The sequence below is a fragment of the Cricetulus griseus genome, chromosome 3 (assembly GCF_003668045.3).
Source record: "Cricetulus griseus strain 17A/GY chromosome 3, alternate assembly CriGri-PICRH-1.0, whole genome shotgun sequence".
Taxonomy (NCBI): domain Eukaryota; kingdom Metazoa; phylum Chordata; class Mammalia; order Rodentia; family Cricetidae; genus Cricetulus; species Cricetulus griseus.
The window spans coordinates 238,198,848-238,211,009 of record NC_048596.1 but is presented as its reverse complement, the minus strand read 5'-3'; positions in this window follow the sequence as shown (position 1 = coordinate 238,211,009).

The window sequence follows — 12,162 nt, the reverse complement described above, 5'->3', positions numbered from 1 at the left end:
GTGTCTGCTACATAGGAGCCTGACTGACTTCTGTGGCTTGAGGTTATATGACCATGTGTATAGTGACATTCACGCACTGAATAAGAATGTCTGTCCTGTTTAGAAAGGACAGAAACACGGAGCCACAGAAACAAGGCATAGTCTCCAATGAACTCTGGGATTCACAGTTCTTTCCTCTTGTTATGTCTCACTCTTGTTTCTGCTTCTTGACTGACTTTGAACCTATATGAAGAAGACTCTCCTTGCCTGATACTAGCTTGAAAGGGCTTCCGTGGCAAATACCATATTTTATATTATCCACAGAAATCTGTTTCTTCATAAATCTAGAAGCTAAAGTCTGAGATCAAGATGTTGAGGGTTTGTTTCTTCTGAGGTTCCTGGTTTGTATTCTTATGTCCCTGTGTCTTCATATGGTCTTTGCTCTGAGATTGTCCTCATTTTCTCATAAGAGCATCAGTTGTATTAGATGAGGCCCTACTCTAATGACCTTATTTTGATTTTATTACCCCTTTAAACTTCCTGTTTACAAATGCAGCCACATTCTGCTGGAGGTTATGAGATTAACATATAAGTTTTGTGGAGACACAGTTCAGGTCATAGAAGTTATTACTTGTTAGTTTCCTAATACCCCAGCATGTGATATGGGTGCATTTCTAGAAGCATTTATTTGGACTTTATCATACTTAGAAGTCTTTTACTTTAAAAATTTACCAGAATGACTTATCCACATGAGTCTCTTACATAAGTTTAATTATATAAGTTGATAAAACCAGAAGAACCATCTTGTTATAGCCTGGAGTACAATGTGACTACAAATGTTTCACTCATGATCACATTACCAAAAATTGTACTATTAAAAAACAGTGAGCATGTTGTCAGCTATTCTGATGAATCAGTTTATGCAAAGAAGTATGGCTCAGAATGACAGGAGGTCTCAAGTTCTCAAGTCACAGATACTGTAAGTTCCTGGAAAGAGTTAACAGAAGAACAGACAGAGTTGAATCTATGTCTGGATTCTATAGTCAGAAAGCATGCACATTGAATAAAAGTAGTCAAAGGAATTATCTCTGTGGCACAGAGATGAGGATGCTCTTCATCCTCAGAGGCTGGCTGTTTAAGGCAATGAGCAACACTGATGTGGTAAGCCTTTTGGAGGAGAAGATATTGTAGGCTCCCAAGAACATGCTCGTTAAAGAGGTTGAAAGGAGTAGAGTCTTTCATCTACAAAGACAAACGGGGGGGGGGGGTACAAAGCAATTTCAGTTAGGGAGCAGAGGCTTCATGGAGGGGAAGATGGAAGCACAAATTAGAGTAGGTCAACTGAAGAAAATGCCATTTTCTTTTCTAGGGGAACTTTGTATGTAAAGGTATTTGTGTACAAGTGCTTTCCCTGTCCTGGGTGACCAGAGGGGATGGAAAAGACATTCCTGAAAGGTGGCAGAGGTCAGCTTGAGGGGCCAACCCTTGCTTCTGCACCCCTGTTGGTTTTTCCTCTATCTTGACTTAGTCATCACCCTGCCTTAGAGCTTTACTTAGTGAAAATCACTTTTCTAGCATTGTTTTCCAGTTGCTCTTGCAGGTACCATAAATGACTCTGCTTGCTCAGCCACCATATGCATCCTAGAGATTAGGAGACAAGGTTGAAGACAGCCAACTGGCAGTTAATGAAGCATTTGTGAAAGTGCCCTTCTTCAATGATTTTGACCCTGTCATTAGCACATCTGAGGCTCCTCTAGCACAGAAGAGCACTGGCTTTAGAAACACATTAATTAAACAGTCAGGAGTGTTATTTATTTTCTTCTTCAGCATTTAAAGAATAGCCATCAATGGAGAACCCTATAAAATATTGTGCCTTTTTATTTACCTTTTAGTTCTCCAGTGCCAGGAAAATAAAATTCCTTTGATCCAAAAGAGTTGTGAGGGGGGACTTTTGAAGTTCTCTTCCCACCTTCGCCAGAAGTAAAAAAGATTATTGTGAAATCATCATCTGAATTCAGGATTAACAAGGGTAGGGTTCTGGAGGCTCTGGGGTGGTTGCAATTTGTGGACTTTACTTGCCATCCTCCCTGCCTTTAACTCACAGGGCTTTTCCAACTCGGATTCTGGCTTGTTATGGAAACTACGCTATCCTACCTTTCCACATCTTTCTTCTCTACCAAAGTGAGGATCTGATTCTTCAAGTACCAATTCCATAATAAGCAAGCAATAATAAAACCAAAACAAATAGAGAAGTTGTGACACTACTTATTACATAAAGGTCTGTCTCCATATGCTAGTTAACTCTTTCAGAGACCAAAAGCTCAGCTATGGTAGATTGCTTTAGGTACTCTAAGACTGTCTTGTGTTTTCTGCATGGTTGACCCAAGGACTGACTGAACCCCACAGTTTAACAATGTTTACATGTGTAATTTTAATTTATGATGTATGCAGCTGGATTCAAGGTGACATTACACAGCACTATCTTCTAAGCCAAACAACTGTCATGACATCAGCTGTGCCAACTGGAAAAAAATCATTGTAGCTAGGCTTCTTGATTGCTGATGTGTTAATATTAGTGTGTTTCATAAGGTGGACTGGATGGTTTTCCAGAATGAAAAAGATCTACTACAGTAGTAGTCTAAGCAAATCCCATAAGCTATGTAAAAGGTCAAAGTTTAGTACACTGATGTCAAACCCCTGCTTAAATCAATTGAATTATTGTTCTGCCCTTAGTAACAATTCAAGAACTGACTTGTTTTTTACTTTTTTAGTTATTTACTCCTTTGGGGATCTGCCACCCAGCTCCCAAATCAATACACACATGGAGACTTATTCTTACTTAAGAATGCCCAGCCTAAGCTTGGCTTATTTCTAGCCAGCTTTTCTTAACTTAAATTATCCCATCTACCTTTTGCCTCTGAGCTTTTATCTTTATCCTATATAACTTTCTTTACTTCTTACTCTGTGCCTTGCTGTGTAGCTGGGTAGCTGGCTCTTGGAGTTCTTCTCCTTCTCTCACTCATAATCGTCTTCCCAGATTTCTCCTTCTATTTATTCTCTGTGCCTGGCAGCCCTGCCTATTTCTCTCCTGCCTAGCTATTGGACATTCAGCTCTTTATTATACCAATCAGGTGTTTTAGACAGGCAAAGTAACACAGCTTCACAGAGTTAAACAAATGCAACATAAAAGAATGCAACATATCTTTGCATCATTAAAAATTATTCCACAGCATAAACAAATGTAACACATCTTTTTTTTCCAACTTTTTAAATTTGAATTAGAAACAGGATTGTTTGACATGACAATCCTAGTTCCCTTCTCCCACCCATCCTCCCCTACCCCCCCCAACTAAAACCTTATCTGTCACATATCTTTTCTGCTCCCCCTGGATGGTGAGGCCTTCCATAGGGTGTCATCAGAGTCTTTCGTATCCTTTGGCTCAGGGAGTATTCCTCTATATGGAATGGGCTCCCAAAGTCCACACCTATGCTAGGGATAATATTGGGCTTCTACAGGAGGTCCCATAGATTTCTGAGGTTTCCTCACAGAAACCCATGTTCCTGGGGTCTGGATCAGTCCCATGCTGGTATTCCAGCTATCAGACTGGGGAGCAAGAGTTCCCAGATGTTCAGGTCAGCTGTTTCTGTGTGTTTCACCAGCCTGGTCTGGACCTCTGTGCTCTTCACTGGTTCTTGTCTGCATCTGGGTTCCAGTTCAGATCGGTGATTAGTTATGGGTGTCTGCTTCTACTTCCACCAGCTGCTGGATGAAGGCATATAAGTCAGTCATCAATCTCATAATCGGTGGAGGGCATTTAAGGTAGCCTCTCCTCCGTTGCTGAATAGTTAGCTGGTGTCATCTTTGTAGATCTCAAGACATCTCCCTAGTGGCTGATTTCTCTGTAAATCAAAAATGTCTCCCTCTATTATGATATCTCATTCTTGTTATCGTGTATTCTTCCCCTGACTCATACTTTCTGCTCCCTCATGTCCTCGTCATCCCTCTTCCTTTCCCTTTCTCATTCTCCTAGCTCCTGCCCCCCTCTTCCCATGCTCCCAATTTGCTCAGCAGATCTTGAACCTCTCCCCATCTCCAGGGGACCATGTAGGTCTCTCTTAGGGATCTCCTTGTTTATTAGCTTCTTTGGCAGTGTGGATTGTAGGCTGGTAATCCTTACTCTATGTCTAAAATTCGCATATGAGTGAGTACATATCATGTTTGTCTTTTTGCTATTGGGTTACCTCAATCAGAATGGTTTCCTCTAGATCCGTCTATTTTCCTGAAAATTTCTAGATTCCATTGTTTTTTTTTCCCGCTGAGTAGTACTCCATTGTGTTAATATACCACATTTTCTCTATCCATTCTTCGGTTGAGGGGCATCTAGGCTGCTTCCAGTTTCTGGCTATTACAAATAGTGCTACTATGAACATCGTTGAACAGATGTCCTTGTTACATGAATGTGCTTCTTTTGGGTATATGCCTAAGAATGGAATTGCTGGATCTTGTGGTAGACTCATTCCCATTTTCTTTTGAGGAGTCACCATACTGATTTCCAAAGTGGCTGTACAAGTTGGAAATCCCACCAGCAGTGGAGAAGTGTTCCCCTTTCTCCACATCCTCTCCAACATGAACTGTCATTGGTGTTTTTGATTTTGGCCATTCTGACAAGAGTAAGACGGTATCTCAGAGTTGTTTTGATTTGCATTTCTCTCATGGCTAAGGATGTTGAACACTTTCTTATGTGTCTTTCAGCCATTTTAGATTCTTCTATTGAGAATTGTCTATTTAGTTCTGTACCCAACTTTTTAACTGGATTGTTTGGTGTTTTGAAGACTAGCTTCTTGAGTTCTTTGCATTTTTTGAAGATCAGCCTTCTGTCAGATGAGGGGTTGGTGAATATCTTTTCCCAGTCTGTGGGCTGCTGTTTTTTCTTGCTGACCATGTTTAAGAATTCTTGCATCTGTGTTCATCAGGGACATAACCCTATAATTTTATTTTTTGCCACTTCTCTATCTGTTTGCAATTAGGGTAATAATAGCTTCATGAAATGAGTATGGTGGCATTCTTACCATTTATATGTTATGGAAAATTTTGATGAGCATTGATATTAATTCATTTGTAAAGGTCTGTTAGAGTTTCTTTGGGCTTGGATTCTATCTCTCTCTCTCTCTCTCTCTCTCTATATATATATATATATATATATATATATATATATATATATGATTCATCACTCCCAAGACCAGCCTTGGACCAATTGTTCCTATATGGGAATTTCTGGGAATAGTCACTCTATGTCAAATATTCTGTAGCGACCTTTAACATTCTTCTCTCCTCTTCTTTGGTTGTTCAGCTCTTAAAGATGTAGCCCCAGATGCACTGCCCACCAGAGTATTACCAAGCCCACTGGGCCAACCACAGGAGCCTGCTTCATAAAAGTCTCTTCTTTGCTTCCTGAGGAGTTTTCACATTGATTTCCCTAGTGGCTGTACCAATTTGCACTCCCACCAGCAATGAGTAAGTGATTCCCTTTGCTAGAATTCCTGTCAGCATGTGCTATCATTTATTTTATTGATTTTATTCATTCTAAGGTAAGAGGTAATCTCAAAGTATTTTCAATTTTTGTTTCCTTGATGACTAAAATGTTGAATATTTCTTTAAGTGTTTCTCAGCCATTAGTGTTTCATCTTTTGAAAATGCTCTGTTTAGTTTTGTACCCCATTTTTGCATCATTAAACAAATGTTCCATAACATAAACAAATGTAATCTTAAAATAGTATTCTTTAACAATCTAGTCCACTGAAAAAGTCATTATTTCCTCTTAGGACTAATCACTCAACACCATTATCCTGAGTCTGGAAAGGGCCAAGAGACAAACCAAGTTTAAAGCATAGCCCCAGGTTTATGTTTTACTATGTTCTGTATCTTCACATCACCATCCTACTAAAAATGGGCTATTTTCCCATTTTTAGTTTCCCCAGTTCCTGTAGCCATTCTTTTTCCTCTTGATGTACTCTCTGCATTTAATCTAGATGAATTTTAAAGTGTTGATCCAGTCATGTCACCCTAAACTGATGTGGGATGTTCTTCTGTACCCTGCAAATAGTGTTGCTTTTATTGGTTGATGAATAAAGCTGTTTTGACCAATGACTGGGCAGAACAAAGCCAGGTGGGAAATCCAAGCAAAGATGTGCAAAGAAAGAAGGCAGAATCAGGGAGACACCATGTAGCCACCAGAGAAGCAAGATGTAAGGTAACATTCACAAGCATCATGCTAAAATATAAACTAAATGGGTTAATTTAATTGTGACAATAATAATAAGTCTGAGCCATCAGCCAAGCAATTATATTTAATATTAGCCTTTGAGTAATTATTTCATATTGACTGATGGGACCCACTGGTGTTACGATAAATCTTTTTGCCAAAAGCCACCGAGCCCCACCGCCATGTGTATGCTTTTCACCAACCGCTCGCCTAAGTCAGGGCCCAAATGAATACACAGAAACTTGTATTGGGTACAATGTTGCTTGGCCAATGACTAGGATTCTCATCTGTTAGCTCAGTCTCAATTATTATACATCTATATATTTTATAAGACTTATCTTATCGAACGCCTTATTGGCGTCCCTCCTTGCCGATGGCTCACATCCTGCCGCTGGAGAAGGGGAAAAAGGGGCCCTTCCTGTTTCTCCTTCGCTTAAATATGAGTCTCCTTGCTATGTCACTTCCTGTCTGGATCAGCACTTCTCTACTACATTTTCCAGAATCCTCTTTGACTCCTAGTTCCGTCTAACTTGCTATCTCATTGGCCAAACAGTATTTTATTTAACAATCAATAAGATAAACATACACAGTAGTGAATTCCCCATCACACTGGCATAAGAGAAACCAGTCCAGAGGGGCCAGGAGAAACAGAGAAAAACTTCCAACTACACTAAACTGAGCCCATGGAGTCAGACTTTGCAAGACACACATGTCTTGACCTCTTCTAGTCCAGCTCTTTGTACCTTAGTTGTACATTTTTTAAAGGTAACAAATTTTATAGGCAGTTGCTCATATCCATCAATTAGACTATCTGTGACTGTTTGTGAAAGATGGCATTACTTGAGATCTTGGAGTAGAAAGCTTAGAGTTATTATACTTTAAATGTATTTTGGATGGCATTTTTTCTCTTTCTTTCTTTAGCTTTTTTTCTTTAGTTTTTTGTTTGTTTGTTTGTTTTTTGAGACAGGGTTTCTTTGTATAGCTCTGGCTGTCCTGGAATTAACTTTGTGTACCTGGCTGCCATGGAACTCAGACATCTACCTGTCTCTGCCTCCCAAGTGCTGGGATTAAAGGCCTGTACTACCACACCTGACCTTTCATAGTATTTTCAATGATTGTGTAGATAATATTCTTATGACAGAAACATGGGACCTTCTTTAGCAGCCTCCTCACCTCTTAATGGCTATAGCAGCTTAGGAAACCATTGAACAGAAAGACAAACTTTAACTTATATTTTAAAGTGTGCAGTGGTTATGTGGAGCAGGGAAATGAAACGTAGTCTTGTGTTGTCTTGATGCTTGTCTTGCTTTCTGACCTAAAGTCCAAACCATCTGGAGAACTCTACTGAACCCCCCTGGACAAATTCATCAAACATTGTTTTAAAAAAGTGATGCTCTAGGCTTGAAGTTTTTCCATCTGCATTACTATTTTTTTAATGTTTATTTTTGGTGTGGACTGTCTGAAGCATCCACAGGCCTGCCTGGTGCCTTGTGTGTGGGCATAAGGCATTCATGGGACAACCTGGGTCCTCATGGTCTGAGCTGCCTGAAATACCCACATGCCCACCCAGTATTTGGGTGTTAATATGATGAGCAAGTATATGGTGGTGAATTTGGAGAGAAAGGGAAGTGACATGGTTCATGTGCTGTCATAAGAGGCAGTTCTGAAGAAGCAATGTTGAAGGCTGATGTTGGTTGTCTGCTGGCCCCCTGGGACCAGGGTGATTTTGGGCTTGAGCTGCTGCCTATAGCCATATGTGTGTCTGTGATAGCTGGGGTCCATGTTGACTTCCATGACCCATGTTGCCACCAAGGCCATGGGGATACCTGAGGTGTGGGGTATCACTTATGGCTATTGTGGTGTCCATGGGTTGTGTTGCCACCAGGGTCATGTTGGTTGGGGTGGGCTGTGCTGCTACCCAAGGAGCATGATGACATCAGGCCTGGATTGCTGCTGGGATCATGTCTGGGTTCATTCCCCTGCAGCAGCCAGGGTCTCTATTTATGTCCAGGACTTTGGTGACCACTGAAGGACATGTAGATGACTGAGTCCGTGTTGGTCTCTGAGATACATGCTTCTTGGTGCCATTGAAGGCCATGTTGAAGCCAGGGGCCTGGGACACTATCTGGGTACATGGTGACCTCTGCACCTTGGCTGCTGATGGGACCATGTCTGGGTCCATGTTCCTATTGCAGTCAGTGCCTGTGATGTCTGTGGCCTGTGGAGTCACCAAAAGTCACATAGATGCCTGGGGTCTAGTCTGCTTCCTATGGCCATGTTGGTGTCTGAGGGCTATACTTCTATAGAAATTATGATATCTTCTGGGCTAGGGCTGCTCCAGAGAGCCATGTCTGGTAGCCAGGGTCTGTGTTGATGCTTGTGGCTCCTGATAACATTGAAGGCAATGCTAATGGCAGGGGTCTGAGCTGCCACCTGGGGCCATGTTGGTGTCTGAGGGCCTTACTGCCACAGGGATCATGGTGTCTTCTGAGCCAGGGCTGCTGCTGAGGGACATGTCTGGGTCTCTGGCCATATAGCAGCCAAGGTCTGTGCTGATATCCATGGTACCAGATACCATTGAAGGCAATGCTGATGCTAGGGGTCTAGTCCACCTCCTAAGACCATGTTGATTTCTGACTGCTTCACTACTATGAGGGTCAGGCCAATCTGACTAGCCTGCACAGCCATACAGGCTGGGTCCAGGCTGCTGCCATGGGCCATGTCTGGGTCCATGGCCCAACAGCTGCCAGAGTCTGGGCTGTTGTCCATGGCCGCTGTTACTACAGAAGGAACTAGGAGCCAAGTAGTTGAAATCCAAGGGTCTTGCTGAGCTAGCCCAGCCCTCACTGGCCCCAGGATAGCTGGCCCTGCCCCTTGCAGGAGAGCTGGTGCTGCCCCCACCCCCATGGGAGAGCTAACCCCAACACTCCAGAGAGACAACCCCACCAGGCACCATGGGGGTGGGAGAGCTGGCCCTGACGGCATGGGCCTAGGAGAGCTGGCTCTGTCCCCTCACCTGAGGGTATGGTCCCAATGGCCTAGACTGATGAGCTCAACTACCCCTCAGACCCATATCCTGTGCTTTGGGTTGGTTCACCCTAACAGCTGCCCCATTTTGACCTGCTGGAGTGCACAAATGGACAGGTCCTACAGACTGACGAACAGAATCTTCATGACTCCAGACAACGACAGGATATCTGAGAGGAGTTTCATTGAGGGCCCAGCCCAGTGATGATGGTGTGCCAGAAACCAGAGGCCTTGAACCAGACCAATGACTCATTGCAATGAACATTTTGTGGTGGGGCTGATGTACAAAAGAATATATTGTGTGACATACCACAGCTCCTGTTGCCACTAGGATGAATGAAGAAGTTTGGGGAAGATGGAGGAGTGTGGTGGGTTTTTTTTTGGTTGTTTTATTTTGTTTTTTAATTAATTGGGGGGCATACTGAAGGGGTGAGGAGTGGGTATGGAGGGACTGGGAAGTGAGCAGGATTAGGGTGCATAATGTGAAATATCAAAAAAATCAATAAAGGATGTATGTGAAAAATATTTATTTTTGAAGTCTTCCACATACTCTCTCTCTCTCTTTTTTTTTTATAACATTGATACTATCGCCATTTCACTTTTGACTGATATAAATGACATTCCATTCCTTCTCTCACCACCAGAATACAGGTGCACTGTATTTATTTCTCCTGTGAGAATCACCTTAAGGGTTCTCAATGACTGCAGAAAAATCCATCATTTGAGATGCACTTTTTCATTTGGTACGATTAATGGTGGTTTTGGAGGCATGGACTTTTCACTAACCCCATAAATGCCATGGATCCCACCCCCTACCATCAGTGTGATGATGGCATAGATGCTGGTCTCAGGAATCTTCTCACCCATAAGACATCTCTTCAAATATCTGGCTTCCTTTTTTTCAATTTTTCTACACCTTAAAGAAGTATTCTTCCCAATTTTGTGTTAGGAAATATGTAATAACTATCTTGCGTAGGAGCAAAACCTTTCATTTATAGCACTATTTTTGTCTTGTTTTGTTTTTTGTTTTGAATTTAGATAAATTCAAACTATCAGTGATGTCAGTGAGTATTGGTGAGGCAGAGAGTGTTGTAACTGAGTAACGTGGTATTTCCACTATGCAATGCAGTAGAGGTAAGAACCCTGAACAGTAATTTCACTTTAAGTTTATATCAATTCAACTTATACCTGCTGGATTCAAGAACTATCTCATAGGAGTCTTGAAAATGAAACCTTTGGTTCTTGTAAGTGTCCAGTAATTGGAAATAATAAAGACACAAGGATAATTTTTCTACATATCAGATAGTAGAGTGCAGCAGAGGTGGCAAACTGGTTTAAGTTGGGAGTTAACTCTTACCAGTTGTTGGTTCTTCAGATGTCTGTGTTGAGAAGAATTTGAAATTCTGCTTGCACAGGCTCTACTGGCAATTTTGCTGTGTGTATGCATATATATATGATATATATACATATATATATATCATATATATAACATGGTACTATTGAGAAGGGGAAGGTATAGCAGGAGAGGGTAATAAGTGCTTATGGTCAAAGTGCATGATGTACTTGAATAAAAATGTCACTGTGGGATTCATTATTTTGTAGAATGAATTCAAGCTAACAATTTTTTTTCTTTGTGTTTTGGGTTTTTTTTTTTTGAGACAGAGTTTCTCTATGTAGATTTGGAGCCTGTCCTGCAATTCATTCTGTAGATCAGGCTGGCCTTGAACTCACAAAAATCTACCTGCCTCTGCCTCCAGTGGGCTGTGATTAAAGGCATATGCCTCTACTGCCCAGATCATGCTAACAATTTTTTAAAGAAGAAAATATATTAGATTTCATTTTGAATATGTTTGTACCTTTCTAGATATATTTCCTATTTACGCAGTAGAGGAGCATAAAGAATAGGGGCTCTTTTTGTGTCTCTTTTCAGATCTACGAACCATCTGCCTATGCTTCAAATATAGTCCCATGTTCTACCAAGTATTAAAACCAATTCCCTGGTTCTGTCTTCTGGTGTTGCTAACTCTACCCTCCATTTCATTGCTGATTCTACCTTCTGTATCCCCTGAAGTGTTTATCAAATTATTCTTTATTAATAAAAACTCAAGAGTCAGATATCAGGGTAAGAACATGAATGATCAGAGAAGTGGCAGAGAAGCAACCAGTGACCTCTCTCCCCCACCCTCTCTCTCTTCCTACCTCCCCCATTCCTCTGCCTCCCTCCCTCCCTCCCTCCCTTCCTCCCTCCCTCCCTCCCTCCCTCCCTCCCTCCCTCCCTCCCTCCCTCCCTCCCTCCCTCCCTCCCCTAACTTCTGGTTCTCAATCCAAAAGGGCCAAGACTCCCTTTCAACCCCACCCTACTACTTCCTGTGTCTTTGTCCTCCAAAACCTCTGTGGATAATTTTGGCCAGCTAGTAGCTAGCTCAAACTCTGATTCAAAGCAAACTTTATTGACAGTCTCAGGAGTGTCAGAATGCAATCAAAATATCCCACAACAATCCCTTCCCAAACTCTGGAGCTCCTAAGGCCAGACCAGCAGCTGTTACTCTGGATCCAGTGGACACTGGAGTTCTCTGGCCCTTGATTCCAGCCTTGTCTCCCTAGCCACAGGGTTCATATTTAGCCTTATGATATCTGCAGTGCATTAGTTTTTGTTCTCTGAACTAAAAACTCTTGTATGTTTTAGATAGCAACATCCTGTCAGTTGAGCCTGTGTCTTGGGAGTCCTTCTTTACCCAGATCTGAAACTCAAGGCATCTCTATTTAGATGAGGCTTCATGTCATTCCTCCTTCCTTCTGTAATTCTCACCCTCAGTTGTAGGAACAGACTGGGTAACTACTTTTAGTTCCCACTGGCTATTCTTCCTGATTACCTCCTGAGTATTCGTTGGTT